Below are 24,812 nucleotides of genomic sequence, written 5' to 3' on the forward strand. Positions count from 1 at the left end.
AAAACCATTTTCGACATATCATGGATGTTCATCTCCTTTTGACATCCTAAATCATGAAAGACTTCCCTACTCTGCACATCTCACAACATTTTATTGAAGCTCTCCTTCTGATAATCTTCATTCCCGTAGTTGTAGAAGTAATAAAGCAAAAGAAGAGCAAGCGGCAACAAAGTCGACTCCTTTAACGAAGGGTTCACCAAAGAGGACCACTCAACCTCCACACCCGATCCAAATATCCAAATTCACGATCCACATGCAAGACTATGGACCGTTCGGATTTCCAAAGGGGATTTGTTCAGCGACAATGTTGCTCACGGCCATACTACCCTGAAAACGCCCGATCTCGTCTGATCTCGGAAGCTAAGCAGGGTTGGGCCTGGTTAGTACCTGGATGGGAGACTGCTTGGGAATACCAGGTGCTGTAAGCATCTTGTCAAAACCATTTTCGACATTTCATGGATGTTCATCTCCTTTTGACATCCTAAATCTTGAAAGAATTCCCTACTCTGCACATCTCACAACATTTTATTGAAGCTCTCCTGATAATCTTCATTCCCGTAGTTGTAGAAGTAATAAAGCAAAAGAATAGCAAGCGGCAACAAAGTCGACTCCTTCAACGAAGGGCTTTCCAAAGAGGACCCCTCGCCCTCCACACCGGATCCAAATATCCAAATACACGATCCACATGCAAGACTATGGACCGTTTGAATTTCCAAAGGGGATTTATTCAGCGACAATGTTGCTCACGGCCATACTACCCTGAAAACGCCCGATCTCGTCTGATCTCGGAAGCTAAGCAGGGTTGGGCCTGGTTAGTACCTGGATGGGAAATCGCTTGGGAATACCAGGTGCTGTAAGCATCTTGTCAAAACCATTTTCGACATTTCATGGATGTTCATCTCCTTTTGACATCCTAAATCATGAAAGACTTCCCTACTCTGCACATCTCACAACATTTTATTGAAGCTCTCCTTCTGATAATCTTCATTCCCGTAGTTGTAGAAGTAATAAAGCAAAAGAAGAGCAAGCGGCAACAAAGTCGACTCCTTTAACGAAGGGTTCACCAAAGAGGACCCCTCACCCTCCACACCCGATCCAAATATCCAAATACACGATTAGCACGTGCAAGACTATGGACCGTTCGGATTTCCAAAGGGGATTTGTTCAGCAACAATGTTGCTCACGGCCATACTACCATGAAAATGCCCGATCTCGTCTGATTTTGGAAGCTAAGCAGGATTGGGCCTGGTTAGTACCTGGATGGGAGACTGCTTGGGAATACCAGGTGCTGTAAGCATCTTGTCAAAACCTTTTTCGACATTTCATGGATGTTCATCTCCTTTTGACCTCCTAAATCATGAAAGACTTCCCTACTCTGCACATCTCACAACATTTTATTGAAGCTCTCCTTCTGATAATCTTCATTCCCGTAGTTGTAGAAGTAATAAAGCAAAAGAAGAGCAAGCGGCAACAAAGTCGACTCCTTTAACGAAGGGTTCTCCAAAGAGGACCCCTCAACCTCCACACCCGATCCAAATATCCAAATACACGATCCACATGCAAGACTATGGACCGTTCGGATTTCCAAAGGGGATTTGTTCAGCGACAATGTTGCTCACGGCCATACTACCCTGAAAACGCCTGATCTCGTCTGATCTCGGAAGCTAAATAGGGTTCGGCCTGGTTCGTACCTGGATGGGAGACCGCTTGCAAATACCAGGTGCTCTAAGCATCTTGTCAAAACCATTTTCGACATTTCATGGATGTTCATCTCCTTTTGACCTCCTAAATCATGAAAGACTTCCCTCCTCTGCACATCTCACAACATTTTATTGAAGCTCTCCTTCTGATAATCTTCATTCCCGTAGTTGTAGAAGTAATAAAGCAAAAGAAGAGCAAGCGGCAACAAAGTCGACTCCTTTAACGAAGGGTTCTCCAAAGAGGACCCCTCACCCTCCACACCCGATCCAAATATCCAAATACACGATCCGCATGCAAGACTATGGACCGTTCGAATTTCCAAAGGGGATTTGTTCAGCAACAATGTTGCTCACGGCCATACTACCCTGAAAACGCCCGATCTCGTCTAATCTCGGAAGCTAAGTAGGGTTGGGCCTGGTTAGTACCTGGATGGGAGACCGCTTGGGAATACCAGGTGCTGTAAGCATCTTGTCAAAACCATTTTCGACATTTCATGGATGTTCATCTCCTTTTGACCTCCTAAATCACGAAAGACTTCCCTCCTCTGCATATCTCACAACATTTTATTGAAGCTCTCCTGATAATCTTCATTCCCGTAGTTGTAGAAGTAATAAAGCAAAAGAATAGCAAGCGGCAACAAAGTCGACTCCTTCAACGAAGGGCTTTCCAAAGAGGACCCCTCGCCCTCCACACCGGATCCAAATATCCAAATACACGATCCACATGCAAGACTATGGACCGTTTGAATTTCCAAAGGGGATTTATTCAGCGACAATGTTGCTCACGGCCATACTACCCTGAAAACGCCCGATCTCGTCTGATCTCGGAAGCTAAGCAGGGTTGGGCCTGGTTAGTACCTGGATGGGAGACCGCTTGGGAATACCAGGTGCTGTAAGCATCTTGTCAAAACCATTTTCGACATTTCATGGATGTTCATCTCCTTTTGACCTCCTAAATCATGAAAGACTTCCCTCCTCTGCACATCTCACAACATTTTATTGAAGCTCTCCTTCTGATAATCTTCATTCCCGTAGTTGTAGAAGTAATAAAGCAAAAGAAGAGCAAGCGGCAACAAAGTCGACTCCTTTAACGAAGGGTTCTCCAAAGAGGACCCCTCACCCTCCACACCCGATCCAAATATCCAAATACACGATTAGCACGTGCAAGACTATGGACCGTTCGGATTTCCAAAGGGGATTTGTTCAGCAACAATGTTGCTCACGGCCATACTACCCTGAAAATGCCCGATCTCGTCTGATCTTGGAAGCTAAGCAGGGTTGGGCCTTGTTAGTACCTGGATGGGAGACTGCTTGGGAATACCAGGTGCTGTAAGCATCTTGTCAAAACCATTTTCGACATTTCAAGGATGTTCATCTCCTTTTGACCTCCTAAATCATGAAAGACTTCCCTCCTCTGCACATCTCACAACATTTTATTGAAGCTCTCCTTCTGATAATCTTCATTCCCGTAGTTGTAGAAGTAATAAAGCAAAAGAAGAGCAAGCGGCAACAAAGTCGACTCCTTTAACAAAGGGTTCTCCAAAGAGGACCCCTCACCCTCCACACCCGATCCAAATATCCAAATACACGATCCACATGCAAGACTATGGACCGTTCGGATTTCCAAAGGGGATTTGTTCAGCGACAATGTTGCTCACGGCCATACTACCCTGAAAACGCCCGATCTCGTCTGATCTCGGAAGCTAAGCAGGTTGGGCCTGGTTAGTACCTGGATGGGAGACCGCTTGGGAATACCAGGTGCTGTAAGCAACTTGTCAAAACCATTTTCGACATTTCATGGATGTTCATCTCCTTTTGACCTCCTAAATCATGAAAGACTTCCCTACTCTGCACATCTCACAACATTTTATTGAAGCTCTCCTTCTGATAATCTTCATTCCCGTAGTTGTAGAAGTAATAAAGCAAAAGAAGAGCAAGCGGCAACAAAGTCGACTCCTTTAACGAAGGGTTCTCCAAAGAGGACCCCTCACCCTCCACACCCGATCCAAATATCCAAATACACGATCCACATGCAAGACTATGGACCGTTCGGATTTCCAAAGGGGATTTGTTCAGCGACAATGTTGCTCACGGCCATACTACCCTGAAAACGCCCGATCTCGTCTGATCTCGGAAGCTAAGCAGGGTTGGGCCTGGTTAGTACCTGGATGGGAGACCGCTTGGGAATACCAGGTGCTGTAAGCATCTTGTCAAAACCATTTTCGACATTTCATGGATGTTCATCTCCTTTTGACCTCCTAAATCATGAAAGACTTCCCTACTCTGCACATCTCACAACATTTTATTGAAGCTCTCCTTCTGATAATCTTCATTCCCGTAGTTGTAGAAGTAATAAAGCAAAAGAAGAGCAAGCGGCAACAAAGTCGACTCCTTTAACGAAGGGTTCTCCAAAGAGGACCCCTCACCCTCCACACCCGATCCAAATATCCAAATACACGATCCACATGCAAGACTATGGACCGTTCGGATTTCCAAAGGGGATTTGTTCAGCGACAATGTTGCTCACGGCCATACTACCCTGAAAACGCCCGATCTCGTCTGATCTCGGAAGCTAAGCAGGGTTGGGCCTGGTTAGTACCTGGATGGGAGACCGCTTGGGAATACCAGGTGCTGTAAGCATCTTGTCAAAACCATTTTTGACATTTCATGGATGTTCATCTCCTTTTGACCTCCTAAATCATGAAAGACTTCCCTCCTCTGCATATCTCACAACATTTTATTGAAGCTCTCCTGATAATCTTCATTCCCGTAGTTGTAGAAGTAATAAAGCAAAAGAATAGCAAGCGGCAACAAAGTCGACTCCTTCAACGAAGGGCTTTCCAAAGAGGACCCCTTGCCCTCCAGACCGGATCCAAATATCCAAATACACGATCCACATGCAAGACTATGGACCGTTTGAATTTCCAAAGGGGATTTATTCAGCGACAATGTTGCTCACGGCCATACTACCCTGAAAACGCCCGATCTCGTCTGATCTCGGAAGCTAAGCAGGGTTGGGCCTGGTTAGTACCTGGATGGGAGACCCCTTGGGAATACCAGGTGCTGTAAGCATCTTGTCAAAACCATTTTCGACATTTCATGGATGTTCATCTCCTTTTGACCTCCTAAATCATGAAAGACTTCCCTCCTCTGCACATCTCACAACATTTTATTGAAGCTCTCCTTCTGATAATCTTCATTCCCGTAGTTGTAGAAGTAATAAAGCAAAAGAAGAGCAAGCGGCAACAAAGTCGACTCCTTTAACGAAGGGTTCTCCAAAGAGGACCCCTCACCCTCCACACCCGATCCAAATATCCAAATACACGATCCAAATGCAAGACTATGGATCGTTCGGATTTCCAAAGGGGATTTGTTGAGCGACAATGTTGCTCACGGCCATACTACCCTGAAAATGCCCGATCTCGTCTGATCTTGGAAGCTAAGCAGGGTTGGGCCTGGTTAGTACCTGGATGGGAGACCGCTTGGGAATACCAGGTGCTGTAAGCATCTTGTCAAAACCATTTTCGACATTTCAAGGATGTTCATCTCCTCTTGACCTCCTAAATCATGAAAGACTTCCCTCCTCTGCACATCTCATAACATTTTATTGAAGCTCTCCTTCTGATAATCTTCATTCCCGTAGTTGTAGAAGTAATAAAGCAAAAGAAGAGCAAGCGGCAACAAAGTCGACTCCTTTAACGAAGGGTTCTCCAAAGAGGACCCCTCACCCTCCACACCCAATCCAAATATCCAAATACACGATCCACATGCAAGACTATGGACCGTTCGAATTTCCAAAGGGGATTTGTTCAGCGACAATGTTGCTCACGGCCATACTACCCTGAAAACTTCCGATCTCGTCTGATCTCGGAAGCTAAGCAGGGTTGGGCCTGGTTAGTACCTGGATGGGAGACCGCTTGGGAATACCAGGTGCTGTAAGCATCTTGTCAAAACCATTTTCGACATTTCATCGATGTTCATCTCCTTTTGACCTCCTAAATCATGAAAGACTTCCCTCCTCTGCATATCTCACAACATTTTATTGAAGCTCTCCTGATAATCTTCATTCCCGTAGTTGTAGAAGTAATAAAGCAAAAGAATAGCAAGCGGCAACAAAGTCGACTCCTTCAACGAAGGGCTTTCCAAAGAGGACCCCTCGCCCTACACACCGGATCCAAATATCCAAATACACGATCCACATGCAAGACTATGGACCGTTTGAATTTCCAAAGGGGATTTATTCAGTGACAATGTTGCTCACGGCCATACTACCCTGAAAACGCCCGATCTCGTCTGATCTCGGAAGCTAAGCAGGGTTGGGCCTGGTTAGTACCTGGATGGGAGACCGCTTGGGAATACCAGGTGCTGTAAGCATCTTGTCAAAACCATTTTCGACATTTCATGGATGTTCATCTCCTTTTGACATCCTAAATCATGAAAGACTTCCCTCCTCTGCACATCTCACAACATTTTATTGAAGCTCTCCTTCTGATAATCTTCATTCCCGTAGTTGAAGAAGTAATAAAGCAAAAGAAGAGCAAGCGGCAACAAAGTCGACTCCTTTAACGAAGGGTTCTCCAAAGAGGACCCCTCACCCTCCACACCCGATCCAAATATCCAAATACACGATCCACATGCAAGACTATGGACCGTTCGGATTTCCAAAGGGGATTTGTTCAGCGACAATGTTGCTCACGGCCATACTACCCTGAAAACGCCCGATCTCGTCTGATCTCGGAAGCTAAGCAGGGTTGGGCCTGGTTAGTACCTGGATGGGAGACCGCTTGGGAATACCAGGTGCTGTAAGCATCTTGTCAAAACCATTTTCGACATTTCATGGATGTTCATCTCCTTTTGACCTCCTAATTCATGAAAGACTTCCCTACTCTGCACATCTCAAAACATTTTATTGAAGCTCTCCTTCTGATAATCTTCATTCCCGTAGTTGTAGAAGTAATAAACCAAAAGAAGAGCAAGCGGCAACAAAGTCGACTCCTTTAACGAAGGGTTCACCAAAGAGGACGACTCACCCTCCACACCCGATCCAAATATCCAAATACACGATCCACATGCAAGACTATGGACCGTTCGGATTTCCAAAGGGGATTTGTTCAGCGACAATGTTGCTCACGGCCATACTACCCTGAAAACGCCCGATCTCGTCTGATCTCGGAAGCTAAGCAGGGTTGGGCCTGGTTAGTACCTGGATGGGAGATCGCTTGGGAATACCAGGTGCTGTAAGCATCTTGTCAAAACCATTTTCGACATTTCATGGATGTTCATCTCCTTTTGACATCCTAAATCATGAAAGACTTCCCTACTCTGCACATCTCACAACCTTTTATTGGAGCTCTCCTTCTGATAATCTTCATTCCCGTAGTTGTAGAAGTAATAAAGCAAAAGAAGAGCAAGCGGCAACAAAGTCGACTCCTTTAACGAAGGGTTCTCCAAAGAGGACCCCTCACCCTCCACACCCGATCCAAATATCCAAATACACGATTAGCACGTGCAAGACTATGGACCGTTCGGATTTCCAAAGGGGATTTGTTCAGCAACAATGTTGCTCACGGCCATACTACCCTGAAAATGCCCGATCTCGTCTGATCTTGGAAGCTAAGCAGGGTTGGGCCTTGTTAGTACCTGGATGGGAGACTGCTTGGGAATACCAGGTGCTGTAAGCATCTTGTCAAAACCATTTTCGACATTTCAAGGATGTTCATCTCCTTTTGACCTCCTAAATCATGAAAGACTTCCCTCCTCTGCACATCTCACAACATTTTATTGAAGCTCTCCTTCTGATAATCTTCATTCCCGTAGTTGTAGAAGTAATAAAGCAAAAGAAGAGCAAGCGGCAACAAAGTCGACTCCTTTAACGAAGGGTTCTCCAAAGAGGACCCCTCACCCTCCACACCCGATCCAAATATCCAAATACACGATCCAAATGCAAGACTATGGATCGTTCGGATTTCCAAAGGGGATTTGTTGAGCGACAATGTTGCTCACGGCCATACTACCCTGAAAATGCCCGATCTCGTCTGATCTTGGAAGCTAAGCAGGGTTGGGCCTGGTTAGTACCTGGATGGGAGACCGCTTGGGAATACCAGGTGCTGTAAGCATCTTGTCAAAACCATTTTCGACATTTCAAGGATGTTCATCTCCTCTTGACCTCCTAAATCATGAAAGACTTCCCTCCTCTGCACATCTCATAACATTTTATTGAAGCTCTCCTTCTGATAATCTTCATTCCCGTAGTTGTAGAAGTAATAAAGCAAAAGAAGAGCAAGCGGCAACAAAGTCGACTCCTTTAACGAAGGGTTCTCCAAAGAGGACCCCTCACCCTCCACACCCAATCCAAATATCCAAATACACGATCCACATGCAAGACTATGGACCGTTCGAATTTCCAAAGGGGATTTGTTCAGCGACAATGTTGCTCACGGCCATACTACCCTGAAAACTTCCGATCTCGTCTGATCTCGGAAGCTAAGCAGGGTTGGGCCTGGTTAGTACCTGGATGGGAGACCGCTTGGGAATACCAGGTGCTGTAAGCATCTTGTCAAAACCATTTTCGACATTTCATGGATGTTCATCTCCTTTTGACCTCCTAAATCATGAAAGACTTCCCTCCTCTGCATATCTCACAACATTTTATTGAAGCTCTCCTGATAATCTTCATTCCCGTAGTTGTAGAAGTAATAAAGCAAAAGAATAGCAAGCGGCAACAAAGTCGACTCCTTCAACGAAGGGCTTTCCAAAGAGGACCCCTCGCCCTACACACCGGATCCAAATATCCAAATACACGATCCACATGCAAGACTATGGACCGTTTGAATTTCCAAAGGGGATTTATTCAGTGACAATGTTGCTCACGGCCATACTACCCTGAAAACGCCCGATCTCGTCTGATCTCGGAAGCTAAGCAGGGTTGGGCCTGGTTAGTACCTGGATGGGAAACCGCTTGGGAATACCAGGTGCTGTAAGCATCTTGTCAAAACCATTTTCGACATTTCATGGATGTTCATCTCCTTTTGACATCCTAAATCATGAAAGACTTCCCTCCTCTGCACATCTCACAACATTTTATTGAAGCTCTCCTTCTGATAATCTTCATTCCCGTAGTTGAAGAAGTAATAAAGCAAAAGAAGAGCAAGCGGCAACAAAGTCGACTCCTTTAACGAAGGGTTCTCCAAAGAGGACCCCTCACCCTCCACACCCGATCCAAATATCCAAATACACGATCCACATGCAAGACTATGGACCGTTCGGATTTCCAAAGGGGATTTGTTCAGCAACAATGTTGCTCACGGCCATACTACCCTGAAAACGCCCGATCTCGTCTGATCTTGGAAGCTAAGCAGGGTTGGGCCTGGTTAGTACCTGGATGGGAGACCGCTTGGGAATACCAGGTGCTGTAAGCATCTTGTCAAAACCATTTTCGACATTTCATGGATGTTCATCTCCTTTTGACCTCCTAATTCATGAAAGACTTCCCTACTCTGCACATCTCAAAACATTTTATCGAAGCTCTCCTTCTGATAATCTTCATTCCCGTAGTTGTAGAAGTAATAAAGCAAAAGAAGAGCAAGCGGCAACAAAGTCGACTCCTTTAACGAAGGGTTCTCCAAAGAGGACCCCTCACCCTCCACACCCGATCCAAATATCCAAATACACGATCCACATGCAAGACTATGGACCGTTCGGATTTCCAAAGGGGATTTGTTCAGCGACAATGTTGCTCATCGCCATACTACCCTGAAAACGCCCGATCTCGTCTGATCTCGGAAGCTAAGCAGGGTTGGGCCTGGTTAGTACCTGGATGGGAGACCGCTTGGGAATACCAGGTGCTGTAAGCATCTTGTCAAAACCATTTTCGACATTTCATGGATGTTCATCTCCTTTTGACCTACTAAATCACGAAAGACTTCCCTCCTCTGCATATCTCACAACATTTTATTGAAGCTCTCCTGATAATCTTCATTCCCGTAGTTGTAGAAGTAATAAAGCAAAAGAATAGCAAGCGGCAAGAAAGTCGACTCCTTCAACGAAGGGCTTTCCAAAGAGGACCCCTCGCCCTCCACACCGGATCCAAATATCCAAATACACGATCCACATGCAAGACTATGGACCGTTTGAATTTCCAAAGGGGATTTATTCAGCGACAATGTTGCTCACGGCCATACTACCCTGAAAACGCCCGATCTCGTCTGATCTCGGAAGCTAAGCAGGGTTGGGCCTGGTTAGTACCTGGATGGGAGATCGCTTGGGAATACCAGGTGCTGTAAGCATCTTGTCAAAACCATTTTCGACATTTCATGGATGTTCATCTCCTTTTGACATCCTAAATCATGAAAGACTTCCCTACTCTGCACATCTCACAACCTTTTATTGGAGCTCTCCTTCTGATAATCTTCATTCCCGTAGTTGTAGAAGTAATAAAGCAAAAGAAGAGCAAGCGGCAACAAAGTCGACTCCTTTAACGAAGGGTTCACCAAAGAGGACCCCTCACCCTCCACACCCGATCCAAATATCCAAATACACGATTAGCACGTGCAAGACTATGGACCGTTTGAATTTCCAAAGGGGATTTATTCAGCGACAATGTTGCTCACGGCCATACTACCCTGAAAACGCCCGATCTCGTCTGATCTCGGAAGCTAAGCAGGGTTGGGCCTGGTTAGTACCTGGATGGGAGACCGCTTGGGAATACCAGGTGCTGTAAGCATCTTGTCAAAACCATTTTCGACATTTCATGGATGTTCATCTCCTTTTGACATACTAAATTATGAAAGACTTCCCTACTCTGCACATCTCACAACATTTTATTGAAGCTCTCCTTCTGATAATCTTCATTCCCGTAATTGTAGAATTAATAAAGCAAAAGAAGAGCAAGCGGCAACAAAGTCGACTCCTTTAACGAAGGGTTCTCCAAAGAGGACCCCTCACCCTCCACACCCGATCCAAATATCCAAATACATGATCCACATGCAAGACTATGGACCGTTCTGATTTCCAAAGGGGATTTGTTCAGCGACAATGTTGCTCACGGCCATACTACCCTGAAAACGCCCAATCTCGTCTCATCTCGGAAGCTAAGCAGGGTTGGGCCTGGTTAGTACCTGGATGGGAGACCGCTTGGGAATACCAGGTGCTGTAAGCATCTTGTCAAAACTATTTTCGAGATTTCATGGATGTTCATCTCCTTTTGACCTCCTAAATCATGAAAGACTTCCCTCCTCTGCACATCTCACAACATTTTATTGAAGCTCTCCTTCTGATAATCTTCATTCCCGTAGTTTTAGAAGTAATAAAGCAAAAGAAGAGCAAGCGGCAACAAAGTCGACTCCTTTAACGAAGGGTTCTCCAAAGAGGACCCCTCACCCTCCACACCCGATCCAAATATCCAAATACACGATCCACATGCAAGACTATGGACCGTTCGGATTTCCAAAGGGGATTTGTTCAGGGACAATGTTGCTCACGGCCATACTACCCTGAAAACGCCCGATCTCGTCTGATCTCGGAAGCTAAGCAGGGTTGGGCCTGGTTAGTATCTGGATGGGAGACCGCTTGGGAATACCAGGTGCTGTAAGCATCTTGTCAAAACCATTTTCGACATTTCATGGATGTTCATCTCCTTTTGACCTCCTAAATCATGAAAGACTTCCCTCCTCTGCACATCTCACAACATTTTATTGAAGCTCTCCTTCTGATAATCTTCATTCCCGTAGTTGTAGAAGTAATAAAGCAAAAGAAGAGCAAGCGGCAACAAAGTCGACTCCTTTAACGAAGGGTTCTCCAAAGAGGAACCCTCACCCTCCACACCCGATCCAAATATCCAAATACACGATCCACATGCAAGACTATGGACCGTTCGGATTTCCAAAGGGGATTTGTTCAGCGCCAATGTTGCTCACGACCATACTACCCTGAAAACGCCCGATCTCGTCTGATCTCGGAAGCTAAGCAGGGTTGGGCCTGGTTAGTACCTGGATGGGAGACCGCTTGGGAATACCAGGTGCTGTAAGCATCTTGTCAAAACCATTTTCGACATTTCATGGATGTTCATCTCCTTTTGACCTCCTAAATCATGAAAGACTTCCCTCCTCTGCACATCTCACAACATTTTATTGAAGCTCTCCTTCTGATAATCTTCATTCCCGTAGTTGTAGAAGTAATAAAGCAAAAGAAGAGCAAGCGGCAACAAAGTCGACTCCTTTAACGAAGGGTTCTCCAAAGAGGACCCCTCACCCTCCACACCCGATCCAAATATCCAAATACACGATCCACATGCAAGACTATGGACCGTTCGGATTTCCAAAGGGGATTTGTTCAGCAACAATGTTGCTCACGGCCATACTACCCTGAAAACGCCCGATCTCGTCTGATCTCGGAAGCTAAGCAGGGTTGGGTCTGGTTAGTACCTGGATGGGAGACCGCTTGGGAATACCAGGTGCTGTAAGCATCTTGTCAAAACCATTTTCGACATTTCATGGATGTTCATCTCCTTTTGACCTCCTAAATCATGAAAGACTTCCCTCCTCTGCATATCTCACAACATTTTATTGAAGCTCTCCTGATAATCTTCATTCCCGTAGTTGTAGAAGTAATAAAGCAAAAGAAGAGCAAGCGGCAACAAAGTCGACTCCTTTAACGAAGGGTTCTCCAAAGAGGACCCCTCACCCTCCACACCCGATCCAAATATCCAAATACACGATCCACATGCAAGACTATGGACCGTTCGGATTTCCAAAGGGGATTTGTTCAGCGACAATGTTGCTCACGGCCATACTACCCTGAAAACGCCCAATCTCGTCTCATCTCGGAAGCTAAGCAGGGTTGGGCCTGGTTAGTACCTGGATGGGAGACCGCTTGGGAATACCAGGTGCTGTAAGCATCTTGTCAAAACCATTTTCGACATTTCATGGATGTTCATCTCCTTTTGACCTCCTAAATCATGAAAGACTTCCCTCCTCTGCACATCTCACAACATTTTATTGAAGCTCTCCTTCTGATAATCTTCATTCCCGTAGTTTTAGAAGTAATAAAGCAAAAGAAGAGCAAGCGGCAACAAAGTCGACTCCTTTAACGAAGGGTTCTCCAAAGAGGACCCCTCACCCTCCACACCCGATCCAAATATCCAAATACACGATCCACATGCAAGACTATGGACCGTTCGGATTTCCAAAGGGGATTTGTTCAGGGACAATGTTGCTCACGGCCATACTACCCTGAAAACGCCCGATCTCGTCTGATCTCGGAAGCTAAGCAGGGTTGGGCCTGGTTAGTACCTGGATGGGAGACCGCTTGGGAATACCAGGTGCTGTAAGCATCTTGTCAAAACCATTTTCGACATTTCATGGATGTTCATCTCCTTTTGACCTCCTAAATCATGAAAGACTTCCCTCCTCTGCACATCTCACAACATTTTATTGAAGCTCTCCTTCTGATAATCTTCATTCCCGTAGTTGTAGAAGTAATAAAGCAAAAGAAGAGCAAGCGGCAACAAAGTCGACTCCTTTAACGAAGGGTTCTCCAAAGAGGAACCCTCACCCTCCACACCCGATCCAAATATCCAAATACACGATCCACATGCAAGACTATGGACCGTTCGGATTTCCAAAGGGGATTTGTTCAGCGCCAATGTTGCTCACGACCATACTACCCTGAAAACGCCCGATCTCGTCTGATCTCGGAAGCTAAGCAGGGTTGGGCCTGGTTAGTACCTGGATGGGAGACCGCTTGGGAATACCAGGTGCTGTAAGCATCTTGTCAAAACCATTTTCGACATTTCATGGATGTTCATCTCCTTTTGACCTCCTAAATCATGAAAGACTTCCCTCCTCTGCACATCTCACAACATTTTATTGAAGCTCTCCTTCTGATAATCTTCATTCCCGTAGTTGTAGAAGTAATAAAGCAAAAGAAGAGCAAGCGGCAACAAAGTCGACTCCTTTAACGAAGGGTTCTCCAAAGAGGACCCCTCACCCTCCACACCCGATCCAAATATCCAAATACACGATCCACATGCAAGACTATGGACCGTTCGGATTTCCAAAGGGGATTTGTTCAGCGCCAATGTTGCTCACGACCATACTACCCTGAAAACGCCCGATCTCGTCTGATCTCGGAAGCTAAGCAGGGTTGGGCCTGGTTAGTACCTGGATGGGAGACCGCTTGGGAATACCAGGTGCTGTAAGCATCTTGTCAAAACCATTTTCGACATTTCATGGATGTTCATCTCCTTTTGACCTCCTAAATCATGAAAGACTTCCCTCCTCTGCACATCTCACAACATTTTATTGAAGCTCTCCTTCTGATAATCTTCATTCCCGTAGTTGTAGAAGTAATAAAGCAAAAGAAGAGCAAGCGGCAACAAAGTCGACTCCTTTAACGAAGGGTTCTCCAAAGAGGACCCCTCACCCTCCACACCCGATCCAAATATCCAAATACACGATCCACATGCAAGACTATGGACCGTTCGGATTTCCAAAGGGGATTTGTTCAGCAACAATGTTGCTCACGGCCATACTACCCTGAAAACGCCCGATCTCGTCTGATCTCGGAAGCTAAGCAGGGTTGGGTCTGGTTAGTACCTGGATGGGAGACCGCTTGGGAATACCAGGTGCTGTAAGCATCTTGTCAAAACCATTTTCGACATTTCATGGATGTTCATCTCCTTTTGACCTCCTAAATCATGAAAGACTTCCCTCCTCTGCACATCTCACAACATTTTATTGAAGCTCTCCTTCTGATAATCTTCATTCCCGTAGTTGTAGAAGTAATAAAGCAAAAGAAGAGCAAGCGGCAACAAAGTCGACTCCTTTAACGAAGGGTTCTCCAAAGAGGACCCCTCACCCTCCACACCCGATCCAAATATCCAAATACACGATCCACATGCAAGACTATGGACCGTTCGGATTTCCAAAGGGGATTTGTTCAGCGACAATGTTGCTCACGGCCATACTACCCTGAAAACGCCCAATCTCGTCTCATCTCGGAAGCTAAGCAGGGTTGGGCCTGGTTAGTACCTGGATGGGAGACCGCTTGGGAATACCAGGTGCTGTAAGCATCTTGTCAAAACCATTTTCGACATTTCATGGATGTTCATCTCCTTTTGACCTCCTAAATCATGAAAGACTTCCCTCCTCTGCACATCTCACAACATTTTATTGAAGCTCTCCTTCTGATAATCTTCATTCCCGTAGTTTTAGAAGTAATAAAGCAAAAGAAGAGCAAGCGGCAACAAAGTCGACTCCTTTAACGAAGGGTTCTCCAAAGAGGACCCCTCACCCTCCACACCCGATCCAAATATCCAAATACACGATCCACATGCAAGACTATGGACCGTTCGGATTTCCAAAGGGGATTTGTTCAGGGACAATGTTGCTCACGGCCATACTACCCTGAAAACGCCCGATCTCGTCTGATCTCGGAAGCTAAGCAGGGTTGGGCCTGGTTAGTACCTGGATGGGAGACCGCTTGGGAATACCAGGTGCTGTAAGCATCTTGTCAAAACCATTTTCGACATTTCATGGATGTTCATCTCCTTTTGACCTCCTAAATCATGAAAGACTTCCCTCCTCTGCACATCTCACAACATTTTATTGAAGCTCTCCTTCTGATAATCTTCATTCCCGTAGTTGTAGAAGTAATAAAGCAAAAGAAGAGCAAGCGGCAACAAAGTCGACTCCTTTAACGAAGGGTTCTCCAAAGAGGAACCCTCACCCTCCACACCCGATCCAAATATCCAAATACACGATCCACATGCAAGACTATGGACCGTTCGGATTTCCAAAGGGGATTTGTTCAGCGCCAATGTTGCTCACGACCATACTACCCTGAAAACGCCCGATCTCGTCTGATCTCGGAAGCTAAGCAGGGTTGGGCCTGGTTAGTACCTGGATGGGAGACCGCTTGGGAATACCAGGTGCTGTAAGCATCTTGTCAAAACCATTTTCGACATTTCATGGATGTTCATCTCCTTTTGACCTCCTAAATCATGAAAGACTTCCCTCCTCTGCACATCTCACAACATTTTATTGAAGCTCTCTTTCTGATAATCTTCATTCCCGTAGTTGTAGAAGTAATAAAGCAAAAGAAGAGCAAGCGGCAACAAAGTCGACTCCTTTAACGAAGGGTTCTCCAAAGAGGACCCCTCACCCTCCACACCCGATCCAAATATCCAAATACACGATCCACATGCAAGACTATGGACCGTTCGGATTTCCAAAGGGGATTTGTTCAGCGCCAATGTTGCTCACGACCATACTACCCTGAAAACGCCCGATCTCGTCTGATCTCGGAAGCTAAGCAGGGTTGGGCCTGGTTAGTACCTGGATGGGAGACCGCTTGGGAATACCAGGTGCTGTAAGCATCTTGTCAAAACCATTTTCGACATTTCATGGATGTTCATCTCCTTTTGACCTCCTAAATCATGAAAGACTTCCCTCCTCTGCACATCTCACAACATTTTATTGAAGCTCTCCTTCTGATAATCTTCATTCCCGTAGTTGTAGAAGTAATAAAGCAAAAGAAGAGCAAGCGGCAACAAAGTCGACTCCTTTAACGAAGGGTTCTCCAAAGAGGACCCCTCACCCTCCACACCCGATCCAAATATCCAAATACACGATCCACATGCAAGACTATGGACCGTTCGGATTTCCAAAGGGGATTTGTTCAGCGCCAATGTTGCTCACGACCATACTACCCTGAAAACGCCCGATCTCGTCTGATCTCGGAAGCTAAGCAGGGTTGGGCCTGGTTAGTACCTGGATGGGAGACCGCTTGGGAATACCAGGTGCTGTAAGCATCTTGTCAAAACCATTTTCGACATTTCATGGATGTTCATCTCCTTTTGACCTCCTAAATCATGAAAGACTTCCCTCCTCTGCACATCTCACAACATTTTATTGAAGTTCTCCTTCTGATAATCTTCATTCCCGTAGTTGTAGAAGTAATAAAGCAAAAGAAGAGCAAGCGGCAACAAAGTCGACTCCTTTAACGAAGGGTTCTCCAAAGAGGACCCCTCACCCTCCACACCCGATCCAAATATCCAAATACACGATCCACATGCAAGACTATGGACCGTTCGGATTTCCAAAGGGGATTTGTTCAGCGCCAATGTTGCTCACGACCATACTACCCTGAAAACGCCTGATCTCGTCTGATCTCGGAAGCTAAGCAGGGTTGGGCCTGGTTAGTACCTGGATGGGAGACCGCTTGGGAATACCAGGTGCTGTAAGCATCTTGTCAAAACCATTTTCGACATTTCATGGATGTTCATCTCCTTTTGACCTCCTAAATCATGAAAGACTTCCCTCCTCTGCACATCTCACAACATTTTATTGAAGCTCTCCTTCTGATAATCTTCATTCCCGTAGTTGTAGAAGTAATAAAGCAAAAGAAGAGCAAGCGGCAACAAAGTCGACTCCTTTAACGAAGGGTTCTCCAAAGAGGACCCCTCACCCTCCACACCGGATCCAAATATCCAAATACACGATCCACATGCAAGACTATGGACCGTTCCGATTTCCAAAGGGGATTTGTTCAACAACAATGTTGCTCACGGCCATACTACCCTGAAAACGCCCGATCTCGTCTGATCTCGGAAGCTAAGCAGGGTTGGGCCTGGTTAGTACCTGGATGGGAGACCGCTTGGGAATACCAGGTGCTGTAAGCATCTTGTCAAAACCATTTTCGACATTTCATGGATGTTCATCTCCTTTTGACCTCCTAAATCATGAAAGACTTCCCTCCTCTGCACATCTCACAACATTTTATTGAAGCTCTCCTTCTGATAATCTTCATTCCCGTAGTTTTAGAAGTAATAAAGCAAAAGAAGAGCAAGCGGCAACAAAGTCGACTCCTTTAACGAAGGGTTCTCCAAAGAGGACCCCTCACCCTCCACACCCGATCCAAATATCCAAATACACGATCCACATGCAAGACTATGGACCGTTCGGATTTCCAAAGGGGATTTGTTCAACAACAATGTTGCTCACGGCCATACTACCCTGAAAACGCCCGATCTCGTCTGATCTCGGAAGCTAAGCAGGGTTGGGCCTGGTTAGTACCTGGATGGGAGACCGCTTGGGAATACCAGGTGCTGTAAGCATCTTGTCAAAACCATTTTCGACATTTCATGGATGTTCATCTCCTTTTGACATCCTAAATCATGAAAGACTTCCCTCCTCTGCATATCTCACAACATTTTATTGAAGCTCTCCTGATAATCTTCATTCCCGTAGTTGTAGAAGTAATAAAGCAAAAGAAGAGCAAGCGGCAACAAAGTCGACTCCTTTAACGAAGGGTTCTCCAAAGAGGACCCCTCACCCTCCACACCGGATCCAAATATCCAAATACACGATCCACATGCAAGACTATGGACCGTTCCGATTTCCAAAGGGGATTTGTTCAACAACAATGTTGCTCACGGCCATACTACCCTGAAAACGCCCGATCTCGTCTGATCTCGGAAGCTAAGCAGGGTTGGGCCTGGTTAGTACCTGGATGGGACACCGCTTGGGAATACCAGGTGCTGTAAGCATCTTGTCAAAACCATTTTCGACATTTCATGGATGTTCATCTCCTTTTGACCTCCTAAATCATGAAAGACTTCCCTCCTCTGCACATCTCACAACATTTTATTGAAGCTCTCCTTCTGATAATCTTCATTCCCGTAGTTGTAGAAGTAATAAAGCAAAAGAAGAGCAAGCGGCAACAAAGTCGACTCCTTTAACGAAGGGTTCTCCAAAGAGGACCCCTCACCCTCCACACCCGATCCAAATATCCAAATACACGATCCACATGCAAGACTATGGACCGTTCGGATTTCCAAAGGGGATTTGTTCAGCGACAATGTTGCTCACGGCCATACTACCCTGAAAACGCCCAATCTCGTCTCATCTCGGAAGCTAAGCAGGGTTGGGCCTGGTTAGTACCTGGATGGGAGACCGCTTGGGAATACCAGGTGCTGTAAGCATCTTGTCAAAACCATTTTCGACATTTCATGGATGTTCATCTCCTTTTGACCTCCTAAATCATGAAAGACTTCCCTCCTCTGCACATCTCACAACATTTTATTGAAGCTCTCCTTCTGATAATCTTCATTCCCGTAGTTGTAGAAGTAATAAAGCAAAAGAAGAGCAAGCGGCAACAAAGTTGACTCCTTTAACGAAGGGTTCTCCAAAGAGGACCCCTCACCCTCCACACCCGATCCAAATATCCAAATACACGATCCACATGCAAGACTATGGACCGTTCGGATTTCCAAAGGGGATTTGTTCAGCAACAAGGTTGCTCACGGCCATACTACCCTGAAAACGCCTGATCTCGTCTGATCTCGGAAGCCAAGCAGGGTTGGGCCTGGTTAGTACCTGGATGGGAGACCGCTTGGGAATACCAGGTGCTGTAAGCATCTTGTCAAAACCATTTTCGACATTTCATGGATGTTCATCTCCTTTTGACCTCCTAAATCATGAAAGACTTACCTCCTCTGCACATCTCACAACATTTTATTGAAGCTCTCCTTCTGATAATCTTCATTCCCGTAGTTGTAGAAGTAATAAAGCAAAAGAAGAGCAAGCGGCAACAAAGTCGACTCCTTTAACGAAGGGTTCTCCAAAGAGGACCCCTCACCCTCCACACCCGATCCAAATATCCAAATACACGATCCACATGCAAGACTATGGACCGTTCGGATTTCCAAAGGGGATTTGTTCAGCGCCAATGTTGCTCACGACCATACTACCCTGAAAACGCCCGATCTCGTCTGATCTCGGAAGCTAAGCAGGGTTGGGCCTGGTTAGTACCTGGATGGGAGACCGCTTGGGAATACCAGGTGCTGTAAGCATCTTGTCAAAACCATTTTCGACATTTCATGGATGTTCATCTCCTTTTGACCTCCTAAATCATGAAAGACTTCCCTCCTCTGCACATCTCACAACATTTTATTGAAGCTCTCCTTCTGATAATCTTCATTCCCGTAGTTGTAGAAGTAATAAAGCAAAAGAAGAGCAAGCGGCAACAAAGTCGACTCCTTTAACGAAGGGTTCTCCAAAGAGGACCCCTCACCCTCCACACCCGATCCAAATATCCAAATACACGATCCACATGCAAGACTATGGACCGTTCGGATTTCCAAAGGGGATTTGTTCAGCAACAATGTTGCTCACGGCCATACTACCCTGAAAACGCCTGGTCTCGTCTGATCTCGGAAGCTAAGCAGGGTTGGGCCTGGTTAGTATCTGGATGGGAGACCGCTTGGGAATACCAGGTGCTGTAAGAATCTTGTCAAAACCATTTTCGACATTTCATGGATGTTCATCTCCTTTTGACCTCCTAAATCATGAAAGACTTCCCTCCTCTGCACATCTCACAACATTTTATTGAAGCTCTCCTTCTGATAATCTTCATTCCCGTAGTTGTAGAAGTTATAAAGCAAAAGAAGAGCAAGCGGCAACAAAGTCGACTCCTTTAACGAAGGGTTCTCCAAAGAGGACCCCTCACCCTCCACACCCGATCCAAATATCCAAATACACGATCCACATGCAAGACTATGGACCGTTCGGATTTCCAAAGGGGATTTGTTCAGCGACAATGTTGCTCACGGCCATACTACCCTGAAAACGCCCGATCTCGTCTGATCTCGGAAGCTAAGCAGGGTTGGGCCTGGTTAGTACCTGGATGGGAGACCGCTTGGGAATACCAGGTGCTGTAAGCATCTTGTCAAAACCATTTTCGACATTTCATGGATGTTCATCTCCTTTTGACATCCTAAATCATGAAAGACTTCCCTCCTCTGCACATCTCACAACATTTTATTGAAGCTCTCCTTCTGATAATCTTCATTCCCGTAGTTGTAGAAGTTATAAAGCAAAAGAAGAGCAAGCGGCAACAAAGTCGACTCCTTTAACGAAGGGTTCTCCAAAGAGGACCCCTCACCCTCCACACCCGATCCAAATATCCAAATACACGATCCACATGCAAGACTATGGACCGTTCGGATTTCCAAAGGGGATTTGTTCAGCGACAATGTTGCTCACGGCCATACTACCCTGAAAACGCCCGATCTCGTCTGATCTCGGAAGCTAAGCAGGTTTGGGCCTGGTTAGTACCTGGATGGGAGACCGCTTGGGAATACCAGGTGCTGTAAGCATCTTGTCAAAACCATTTTCGACATTTCATGGATGTTCATCTCCTTTTGACCTCCTAAATCATGAAAGACTTCCCTCCTCTGCACATCTCACAACATTTTATTGAAGCTCTCCTTCTGATAATCTTCATTCCCGTAGTTGTAGAAGTAATAAAGCAAAAGAAGAGCAAGCGGCAACAAAGTCGACTCCTTTAACGAAGGGTTCTCCAAAGTGGACCACTCACCCTCCACACCCGATCCAAATATCCAAATACACGATCCACATGCAAGACTATGGACCGTTCGGATTTCCAAAGCGGATTTGTTCAGCGACAATGTTGCTCACGGCCATACTACCCTGAAAATGCCCGATCTCGTCTGATCTCGGAAGCTAAGCAGGGTTGGGCCTGGTTAGTACCTGGATGGGAGACCGCTTGGGAATACCAGGTGCTGTAAGCATCTTGTCAAAACCATTTTCGACATTTCATGGATGTTCATCTCCTGTTGACCTCCTAAATCATGAAAGACTTCCCTCCTCTGCACATCTCACAACATTTTATTGAAGCTCTCCTTCTGATAATCTTCATTCCCGTAGTTGTAGAAGTAATAAAGCAAAAGAAGAGCAAGCGGCAACAAAGTCGACTCCTTTAACGAAGGGTTCTCCAAAGAGGACCACTCACCCTCCACACCCGATCCAAATATCCAAATACACGATCCACATGCAAGACTATGGACCGTTCGGATTTCCAAAGGGGATTTGTTCAGCGACAATGTTGCTCACGACCATACTACGCTGAAAACGCCCTATCTCGTCTGATCTCGGACGCTAAGCAGGGTTGGGCCTGGTTAGTACCTGGATGGGAGACCGCTTGGGAATACCAGGTGCTGTAAGCATCTTGTCAAAACCATTTTCGACATTTCATGGATGTTCATCTCCTTTTGACCTCCTAAATCATGAAAGACTTCCCTCCTCTGCACATCTCACAACATTTTATTGAAGCTCTCCTTCTGATAATCTTCATTCCCGTAGTTGTAGAAGTAATAAAGCAAAAGAAGAGCAAGCGGCAACAAAGTCGACTCCTTTAACGAAGGGTTCTCCAAAGAGGACCCCTCACCCTCCACACCCGATCCAAATATCCAAATACACGATCCACATGCAAGACTATGGACCGTTCGGATTTCCAAAGGGGATTTGTTCAGCAACAATGTTGCTCACGGCCATACTACCCTGAAAACGCCTGATCTCGTCTGATCTCGGAAGCTAAGCAGGGTTGGGCCTGGTTAGTATCTGGATGGGAGACCGCTTGGGAATACCAGGTGCTGTAAGAATCTTGTCAAAACCATTTTCGACATTTCATGGATGTTCATCTCCTTTTGACCTCCTAAATCATGAAAGACTTCCCTCCTCTGCACATCTCACAACATTTTATTGAAGCTCTCCTTCTGATAATCTTCATTCCCGTAGTTGTAGAAGTTATAAAGCAAAAGAAGAGCAAGCGGCAACAAAGTCGACTCCTTTAACGAAGGGTTCTCCAAAGAGGACCCCTCACCCTCCACACCCGATCCAAATATCCAAATACACGATCCACATGCAAGACTATGGACCGTTCGGATTTCCAAAGGGGATTTGTTCAGCGACAATGTTGCTCACGGCCATACTACCCTGAAAACGCCCGATCTCGTCTGATCTCGGAAGCTAAGCAGGGTTGGGCCTGGTTAGTACCTGGATGGGAGACCGCTTGGGAATACCAGGTGCTGTAAGCATCTTGTCAAAACCATTTTCGACATTTCATGGATGTTCATCTCCTTTTGACATCCTAAATCATGAAAGACTTCCCTCCTCTGCACAGCTCACAACATTTTATTGAAGCTCTCCTTCTGATAATCTTCATTCCCGTAGTTGTAGAAGTAATAAAGCAAAAGAAGAGCAAGCGGCAACAAAGTCGACTCCTTTAACGAAGGGTTCTCCAAAGAGGACCCCTCACCCTCCACACCCGATCCAAATATCCAAATACACGATCCACATGCAAGACTATGGACCGTTCGGATTTCCAAAGGGGATTTGTTCAGCAACAAGGTTGCTCACGGCCATACTACCCTGAAAACGCCTGATCTCGTCTGATCTCGGAAGCCAAGCAGGGTTGGGCCTGGTTAGTACCTGGATGGGAGACCGCTTGGGAATACCAGGTGCTGTAAGAATCTTGTCAAAACCGTTTTCGACATTTCATGGATGTTCATCTCCTTTTGACCTCCTAAATCATGAAAGACTTCCCTCCTCTGCACATCTCACAACATTTTATTGAAGCTCTCCTTCTGATAATCTTCATTCCCGTAGTTGTAGAAGTTATAAAGCAAAAGAAGAGCAAGCGGCAACAAAGTCGACTCCTTTAACGAAGGGTTCTCCAAAGAGGACCCTTCACCCTCCACACCCGATCCAAATATCCAAATACACGATCCACATGCAAGACTATGGACCGTTCGGATTTCCAAAGGGGATTTGTTCAGCGACAATGTTGCTCACGGCCATACTACCCTGAAAACGCCCGATCTCGTCTGATCTCGGAAGCTAAGCAGGGTTGGGCCTGGTTAGTACCTGGATGGGAGACCGCTTGGGAATACCAGGTGCTGTAAGCATCTTGTCAAAACCATTTTCGACATTTCATGGATGTTCATCTCCTTTTGACCTCCTAAATCATGAAAGACTTCCCTCCTCTGCACATCTCACAACATTTTATTGAAGCTCTCCTTCTGATAATCTTCATTCCCGTAGTTGTAGAAGTAATAAAGCAAAAGAAGAGCAAGCGGCAACAAAGTTGACTCCTTTAACGAAGGGTTCTCCAAAGAGGACCCCTCACCCTCCACACCCGATCCAAATATCCAAATACACGATCCACATGCAAGACTATGGACCGTTCGGATTTCCAAAGGGGATTTGTTCAGCGACAATGTTGCTCACGGCCATACTACCCTGAAAACGCCTGATCTCATCTGATCTCGGAAGTTAAGCACGGTTGGGCCTGGTTAGTACCTGGATGGGAGACCGCTTGGGAATACCAGGTGCTGTAAGCATCTTGTCAAAACCATTTTCGACATTTCATGGATGTTCATCTCCTTTTGACCTCCTAAATCATGAAAGACTTCCCTCCTCTGCATATCTCACAACATTTTAGTGAAGCTCTCCTGATAATCTTCATTCCCGTAGTTGTAGAAGTAATAAAGCAAAAGAAGAGCAAGCGGCAACAAAGTCGACTCCTTTAACGAAGGGTTCTCCAAAGAGGACCCCTCGCCCTCCACACCCGATCCAAATATCCAAATACATGATCCACATGCAAGACTATGGACCGTTCGGATTTCCAAAGGGGATTTGTTCATCGACAATGTTGCTCACGGCCATACTACCCTGAAAACGCCCGATCTCTTCTGATCTCGGAAGCTAAGCAGGGTTGGGCCTGGTTAGTACCTGGATGGGAGACTGCTTGGGAATACCAGGTGCTGTAAGCATCTTGTCAAAACCATTTTCGACATTTCATGGATTGTTATCTCCTTTTGACCTCCTAAATCATGAAAGACTTCCCTCCTCTGCACATCTCACAACATTTTATTGAAGCTCTCCTTCTGATAATCTTCATTCCCGTAGTTGTAGAAGTAATAAAGCAAAAGAAGAGCAAGCGGCAACAAAGTCGACTCCTTTAACGAAGGGTTCTCCAAAGAGGACCCCTCGCCCTCCACACCCGATCCAAATATCCAAATACATGATCCACATGCAAGACTATGGACCGTTCGGATTTCCAAAGGGGATTTGTTCATCGACAATGTTGCTCACGGCCATACTACCCTGAAAACGCCCGATCTCTTCTGATCTCGGAAGCTAAGCAGGGTTGGGCCTGGTTAGTACCTGGATGGGAGACTGCTTGGGAATACCAGGTGCTGTAAGCATCTTGTCAAAACCATTTTCGACATTTCATGGATTGTTATCTCCT

The 24,812-nt window shown here is 45.8% G+C and overlaps 48 non-coding genes and 9 pseudogenes across 48 annotated transcripts; all 57 read left to right on the plus strand.

Annotated features, from left to right (window-relative positions):
* Positions 1-309: 309 nt before the first annotated feature.
* On the plus strand, positions 310-428 carry LOC144081145 (5S ribosomal RNA). The gene has a single exon (XR_013302977.1). It is a non-coding gene; the product is annotated as a 5S ribosomal RNA (ribosomal RNA).
* Positions 429-741: 313 nt separating this feature from the next.
* On the plus strand, positions 742-860 carry LOC144079733 (5S ribosomal RNA). The gene has a single exon (XR_013301789.1). It is a non-coding gene; the product is annotated as a 5S ribosomal RNA (ribosomal RNA).
* Positions 861-1,178: 318 nt separating this feature from the next.
* On the plus strand, positions 1,179-1,297 carry LOC144080771 (5S ribosomal RNA; annotated as a pseudogene).
* A 316-nt stretch (positions 1,298-1,613) lies between these two features.
* On the plus strand, positions 1,614-1,732 carry LOC144080807 (5S ribosomal RNA; annotated as a pseudogene).
* Positions 1,733-2,048: 316 nt separating this feature from the next.
* LOC144080158 (5S ribosomal RNA) lies at positions 2,049-2,167 on the plus strand. Its single transcript, XR_013302198.1, has one exon. It is a non-coding gene; the product is annotated as a 5S ribosomal RNA (ribosomal RNA).
* A 313-nt stretch (positions 2,168-2,480) lies between these two features.
* On the plus strand, positions 2,481-2,599 carry LOC144080878 (5S ribosomal RNA). Its single transcript, XR_013302721.1, has one exon. It is a non-coding gene; the product is annotated as a 5S ribosomal RNA (ribosomal RNA).
* Positions 2,600-2,917: 318 nt separating this feature from the next.
* On the plus strand, positions 2,918-3,036 carry LOC144080643 (5S ribosomal RNA; annotated as a pseudogene).
* A 316-nt stretch (positions 3,037-3,352) lies between these two features.
* LOC144080304 (5S ribosomal RNA) lies at positions 3,353-3,470 on the plus strand. Its single transcript, XR_013302340.1, has one exon. It is a non-coding gene; the product is annotated as a 5S ribosomal RNA (ribosomal RNA).
* Positions 3,471-3,786: 316 nt separating this feature from the next.
* On the plus strand, positions 3,787-3,905 carry LOC144080880 (5S ribosomal RNA). The gene has a single exon (XR_013302723.1). It is a non-coding gene; the product is annotated as a 5S ribosomal RNA (ribosomal RNA).
* A 316-nt stretch (positions 3,906-4,221) lies between these two features.
* LOC144080881 (5S ribosomal RNA) lies at positions 4,222-4,340 on the plus strand. Its single transcript, XR_013302724.1, has one exon. It is a non-coding gene; the product is annotated as a 5S ribosomal RNA (ribosomal RNA).
* A 313-nt stretch (positions 4,341-4,653) lies between these two features.
* LOC144080912 (5S ribosomal RNA) lies at positions 4,654-4,772 on the plus strand. Its single transcript, XR_013302753.1, has one exon. It is a non-coding gene; the product is annotated as a 5S ribosomal RNA (ribosomal RNA).
* Positions 4,773-5,088: 316 nt separating this feature from the next.
* LOC144079824 (5S ribosomal RNA) lies at positions 5,089-5,207 on the plus strand. Its single transcript, XR_013301875.1, has one exon. It is a non-coding gene; the product is annotated as a 5S ribosomal RNA (ribosomal RNA).
* A 316-nt stretch (positions 5,208-5,523) lies between these two features.
* On the plus strand, positions 5,524-5,642 carry LOC144079536 (5S ribosomal RNA). The gene has a single exon (XR_013301595.1). It is a non-coding gene; the product is annotated as a 5S ribosomal RNA (ribosomal RNA).
* Positions 5,643-5,955: 313 nt separating this feature from the next.
* LOC144080882 (5S ribosomal RNA) lies at positions 5,956-6,074 on the plus strand. Its single transcript, XR_013302725.1, has one exon. It is a non-coding gene; the product is annotated as a 5S ribosomal RNA (ribosomal RNA).
* Positions 6,075-6,390: 316 nt separating this feature from the next.
* On the plus strand, positions 6,391-6,509 carry LOC144080883 (5S ribosomal RNA). The gene has a single exon (XR_013302726.1). It is a non-coding gene; the product is annotated as a 5S ribosomal RNA (ribosomal RNA).
* Positions 6,510-6,825: 316 nt separating this feature from the next.
* On the plus strand, positions 6,826-6,944 carry LOC144081093 (5S ribosomal RNA). Its single transcript, XR_013302926.1, has one exon. It is a non-coding gene; the product is annotated as a 5S ribosomal RNA (ribosomal RNA).
* Positions 6,945-7,262: 318 nt separating this feature from the next.
* Positions 7,263-7,381, plus strand: LOC144080644 (5S ribosomal RNA; annotated as a pseudogene).
* Positions 7,382-7,697: 316 nt separating this feature from the next.
* LOC144079825 (5S ribosomal RNA) lies at positions 7,698-7,816 on the plus strand. Its single transcript, XR_013301876.1, has one exon. It is a non-coding gene; the product is annotated as a 5S ribosomal RNA (ribosomal RNA).
* A 316-nt stretch (positions 7,817-8,132) lies between these two features.
* LOC144079537 (5S ribosomal RNA) lies at positions 8,133-8,251 on the plus strand. Its single transcript, XR_013301596.1, has one exon. It is a non-coding gene; the product is annotated as a 5S ribosomal RNA (ribosomal RNA).
* Positions 8,252-8,564: 313 nt separating this feature from the next.
* LOC144080986 (5S ribosomal RNA) lies at positions 8,565-8,683 on the plus strand. The gene has a single exon (XR_013302825.1). It is a non-coding gene; the product is annotated as a 5S ribosomal RNA (ribosomal RNA).
* Positions 8,684-8,999: 316 nt separating this feature from the next.
* LOC144079530 (5S ribosomal RNA) lies at positions 9,000-9,118 on the plus strand. Its single transcript, XR_013301590.1, has one exon. It is a non-coding gene; the product is annotated as a 5S ribosomal RNA (ribosomal RNA).
* Positions 9,119-9,434: 316 nt separating this feature from the next.
* On the plus strand, positions 9,435-9,553 carry LOC144079955 (5S ribosomal RNA). Its single transcript, XR_013302001.1, has one exon. It is a non-coding gene; the product is annotated as a 5S ribosomal RNA (ribosomal RNA).
* Positions 9,554-9,866: 313 nt separating this feature from the next.
* LOC144081094 (5S ribosomal RNA) lies at positions 9,867-9,985 on the plus strand. The gene has a single exon (XR_013302927.1). It is a non-coding gene; the product is annotated as a 5S ribosomal RNA (ribosomal RNA).
* Positions 9,986-10,303: 318 nt separating this feature from the next.
* On the plus strand, positions 10,304-10,422 carry LOC144080885 (5S ribosomal RNA). Its single transcript, XR_013302727.1, has one exon. It is a non-coding gene; the product is annotated as a 5S ribosomal RNA (ribosomal RNA).
* Positions 10,423-10,738: 316 nt separating this feature from the next.
* On the plus strand, positions 10,739-10,857 carry LOC144080622 (5S ribosomal RNA; annotated as a pseudogene).
* Positions 10,858-11,173: 316 nt separating this feature from the next.
* On the plus strand, positions 11,174-11,292 carry LOC144081213 (5S ribosomal RNA). Its single transcript, XR_013303044.1, has one exon. It is a non-coding gene; the product is annotated as a 5S ribosomal RNA (ribosomal RNA).
* Positions 11,293-11,608: 316 nt separating this feature from the next.
* Positions 11,609-11,727, plus strand: LOC144079548 (5S ribosomal RNA). The gene has a single exon (XR_013301607.1). It is a non-coding gene; the product is annotated as a 5S ribosomal RNA (ribosomal RNA).
* Positions 11,728-12,043: 316 nt separating this feature from the next.
* LOC144081224 (5S ribosomal RNA) lies at positions 12,044-12,162 on the plus strand. The gene has a single exon (XR_013303055.1). It is a non-coding gene; the product is annotated as a 5S ribosomal RNA (ribosomal RNA).
* A 313-nt stretch (positions 12,163-12,475) lies between these two features.
* On the plus strand, positions 12,476-12,594 carry LOC144080623 (5S ribosomal RNA; annotated as a pseudogene).
* A 316-nt stretch (positions 12,595-12,910) lies between these two features.
* On the plus strand, positions 12,911-13,029 carry LOC144080886 (5S ribosomal RNA). The gene has a single exon (XR_013302728.1). It is a non-coding gene; the product is annotated as a 5S ribosomal RNA (ribosomal RNA).
* Positions 13,030-13,345: 316 nt separating this feature from the next.
* Positions 13,346-13,464, plus strand: LOC144079549 (5S ribosomal RNA). The gene has a single exon (XR_013301608.1). It is a non-coding gene; the product is annotated as a 5S ribosomal RNA (ribosomal RNA).
* Positions 13,465-13,780: 316 nt separating this feature from the next.
* Positions 13,781-13,899, plus strand: LOC144079550 (5S ribosomal RNA). Its single transcript, XR_013301609.1, has one exon. It is a non-coding gene; the product is annotated as a 5S ribosomal RNA (ribosomal RNA).
* A 316-nt stretch (positions 13,900-14,215) lies between these two features.
* LOC144079489 (5S ribosomal RNA) lies at positions 14,216-14,334 on the plus strand. Its single transcript, XR_013301551.1, has one exon. It is a non-coding gene; the product is annotated as a 5S ribosomal RNA (ribosomal RNA).
* A 316-nt stretch (positions 14,335-14,650) lies between these two features.
* Positions 14,651-14,769, plus strand: LOC144080624 (5S ribosomal RNA; annotated as a pseudogene).
* A 316-nt stretch (positions 14,770-15,085) lies between these two features.
* On the plus strand, positions 15,086-15,204 carry LOC144080887 (5S ribosomal RNA). Its single transcript, XR_013302729.1, has one exon. It is a non-coding gene; the product is annotated as a 5S ribosomal RNA (ribosomal RNA).
* A 316-nt stretch (positions 15,205-15,520) lies between these two features.
* LOC144079551 (5S ribosomal RNA) lies at positions 15,521-15,639 on the plus strand. Its single transcript, XR_013301610.1, has one exon. It is a non-coding gene; the product is annotated as a 5S ribosomal RNA (ribosomal RNA).
* Positions 15,640-15,955: 316 nt separating this feature from the next.
* On the plus strand, positions 15,956-16,074 carry LOC144079552 (5S ribosomal RNA). The gene has a single exon (XR_013301611.1). It is a non-coding gene; the product is annotated as a 5S ribosomal RNA (ribosomal RNA).
* Positions 16,075-16,390: 316 nt separating this feature from the next.
* LOC144079554 (5S ribosomal RNA) lies at positions 16,391-16,509 on the plus strand. Its single transcript, XR_013301613.1, has one exon. It is a non-coding gene; the product is annotated as a 5S ribosomal RNA (ribosomal RNA).
* Positions 16,510-16,825: 316 nt separating this feature from the next.
* LOC144079902 (5S ribosomal RNA) lies at positions 16,826-16,944 on the plus strand. Its single transcript, XR_013301950.1, has one exon. It is a non-coding gene; the product is annotated as a 5S ribosomal RNA (ribosomal RNA).
* A 316-nt stretch (positions 16,945-17,260) lies between these two features.
* Positions 17,261-17,379, plus strand: LOC144080888 (5S ribosomal RNA). Its single transcript, XR_013302730.1, has one exon. It is a non-coding gene; the product is annotated as a 5S ribosomal RNA (ribosomal RNA).
* A 316-nt stretch (positions 17,380-17,695) lies between these two features.
* On the plus strand, positions 17,696-17,814 carry LOC144080889 (5S ribosomal RNA). The gene has a single exon (XR_013302731.1). It is a non-coding gene; the product is annotated as a 5S ribosomal RNA (ribosomal RNA).
* Positions 17,815-18,127: 313 nt separating this feature from the next.
* Positions 18,128-18,246, plus strand: LOC144081064 (5S ribosomal RNA). The gene has a single exon (XR_013302899.1). It is a non-coding gene; the product is annotated as a 5S ribosomal RNA (ribosomal RNA).
* Positions 18,247-18,562: 316 nt separating this feature from the next.
* On the plus strand, positions 18,563-18,681 carry LOC144080625 (5S ribosomal RNA; annotated as a pseudogene).
* A 316-nt stretch (positions 18,682-18,997) lies between these two features.
* Positions 18,998-19,116, plus strand: LOC144079727 (5S ribosomal RNA). Its single transcript, XR_013301782.1, has one exon. It is a non-coding gene; the product is annotated as a 5S ribosomal RNA (ribosomal RNA).
* Positions 19,117-19,432: 316 nt separating this feature from the next.
* On the plus strand, positions 19,433-19,551 carry LOC144079555 (5S ribosomal RNA). The gene has a single exon (XR_013301614.1). It is a non-coding gene; the product is annotated as a 5S ribosomal RNA (ribosomal RNA).
* Positions 19,552-19,867: 316 nt separating this feature from the next.
* On the plus strand, positions 19,868-19,986 carry LOC144080561 (5S ribosomal RNA). Its single transcript, XR_013302584.1, has one exon. It is a non-coding gene; the product is annotated as a 5S ribosomal RNA (ribosomal RNA).
* Positions 19,987-20,302: 316 nt separating this feature from the next.
* On the plus strand, positions 20,303-20,421 carry LOC144080890 (5S ribosomal RNA). Its single transcript, XR_013302732.1, has one exon. It is a non-coding gene; the product is annotated as a 5S ribosomal RNA (ribosomal RNA).
* A 316-nt stretch (positions 20,422-20,737) lies between these two features.
* Positions 20,738-20,856, plus strand: LOC144079684 (5S ribosomal RNA). The gene has a single exon (XR_013301740.1). It is a non-coding gene; the product is annotated as a 5S ribosomal RNA (ribosomal RNA).
* Positions 20,857-21,172: 316 nt separating this feature from the next.
* LOC144081001 (5S ribosomal RNA) lies at positions 21,173-21,291 on the plus strand. Its single transcript, XR_013302840.1, has one exon. It is a non-coding gene; the product is annotated as a 5S ribosomal RNA (ribosomal RNA).
* A 316-nt stretch (positions 21,292-21,607) lies between these two features.
* On the plus strand, positions 21,608-21,726 carry LOC144080699 (5S ribosomal RNA; annotated as a pseudogene).
* Positions 21,727-22,042: 316 nt separating this feature from the next.
* Positions 22,043-22,161, plus strand: LOC144080365 (5S ribosomal RNA). Its single transcript, XR_013302397.1, has one exon. It is a non-coding gene; the product is annotated as a 5S ribosomal RNA (ribosomal RNA).
* A 316-nt stretch (positions 22,162-22,477) lies between these two features.
* On the plus strand, positions 22,478-22,596 carry LOC144080892 (5S ribosomal RNA). Its single transcript, XR_013302734.1, has one exon. It is a non-coding gene; the product is annotated as a 5S ribosomal RNA (ribosomal RNA).
* Positions 22,597-22,912: 316 nt separating this feature from the next.
* LOC144080248 (5S ribosomal RNA) lies at positions 22,913-23,031 on the plus strand. Its single transcript, XR_013302285.1, has one exon. It is a non-coding gene; the product is annotated as a 5S ribosomal RNA (ribosomal RNA).
* Positions 23,032-23,347: 316 nt separating this feature from the next.
* On the plus strand, positions 23,348-23,466 carry LOC144080893 (5S ribosomal RNA). Its single transcript, XR_013302735.1, has one exon. It is a non-coding gene; the product is annotated as a 5S ribosomal RNA (ribosomal RNA).
* A 316-nt stretch (positions 23,467-23,782) lies between these two features.
* On the plus strand, positions 23,783-23,901 carry LOC144079566 (5S ribosomal RNA). Its single transcript, XR_013301625.1, has one exon. It is a non-coding gene; the product is annotated as a 5S ribosomal RNA (ribosomal RNA).
* Positions 23,902-24,214: 313 nt separating this feature from the next.
* LOC144079694 (5S ribosomal RNA) lies at positions 24,215-24,333 on the plus strand. The gene has a single exon (XR_013301750.1). It is a non-coding gene; the product is annotated as a 5S ribosomal RNA (ribosomal RNA).
* Positions 24,334-24,649: 316 nt separating this feature from the next.
* LOC144079695 (5S ribosomal RNA) lies at positions 24,650-24,768 on the plus strand. The gene has a single exon (XR_013301751.1). It is a non-coding gene; the product is annotated as a 5S ribosomal RNA (ribosomal RNA).
* Positions 24,769-24,812: the final 44 nt, after the last annotated feature.

The sequence above is a fragment of the Stigmatopora argus genome, chromosome 8 (genome assembly GCF_051989625.1).
Source record: "Stigmatopora argus isolate UIUO_Sarg chromosome 8, RoL_Sarg_1.0, whole genome shotgun sequence".
NCBI lineage: Eukaryota > Metazoa > Chordata > Actinopteri > Syngnathiformes > Syngnathidae > Stigmatopora > Stigmatopora argus.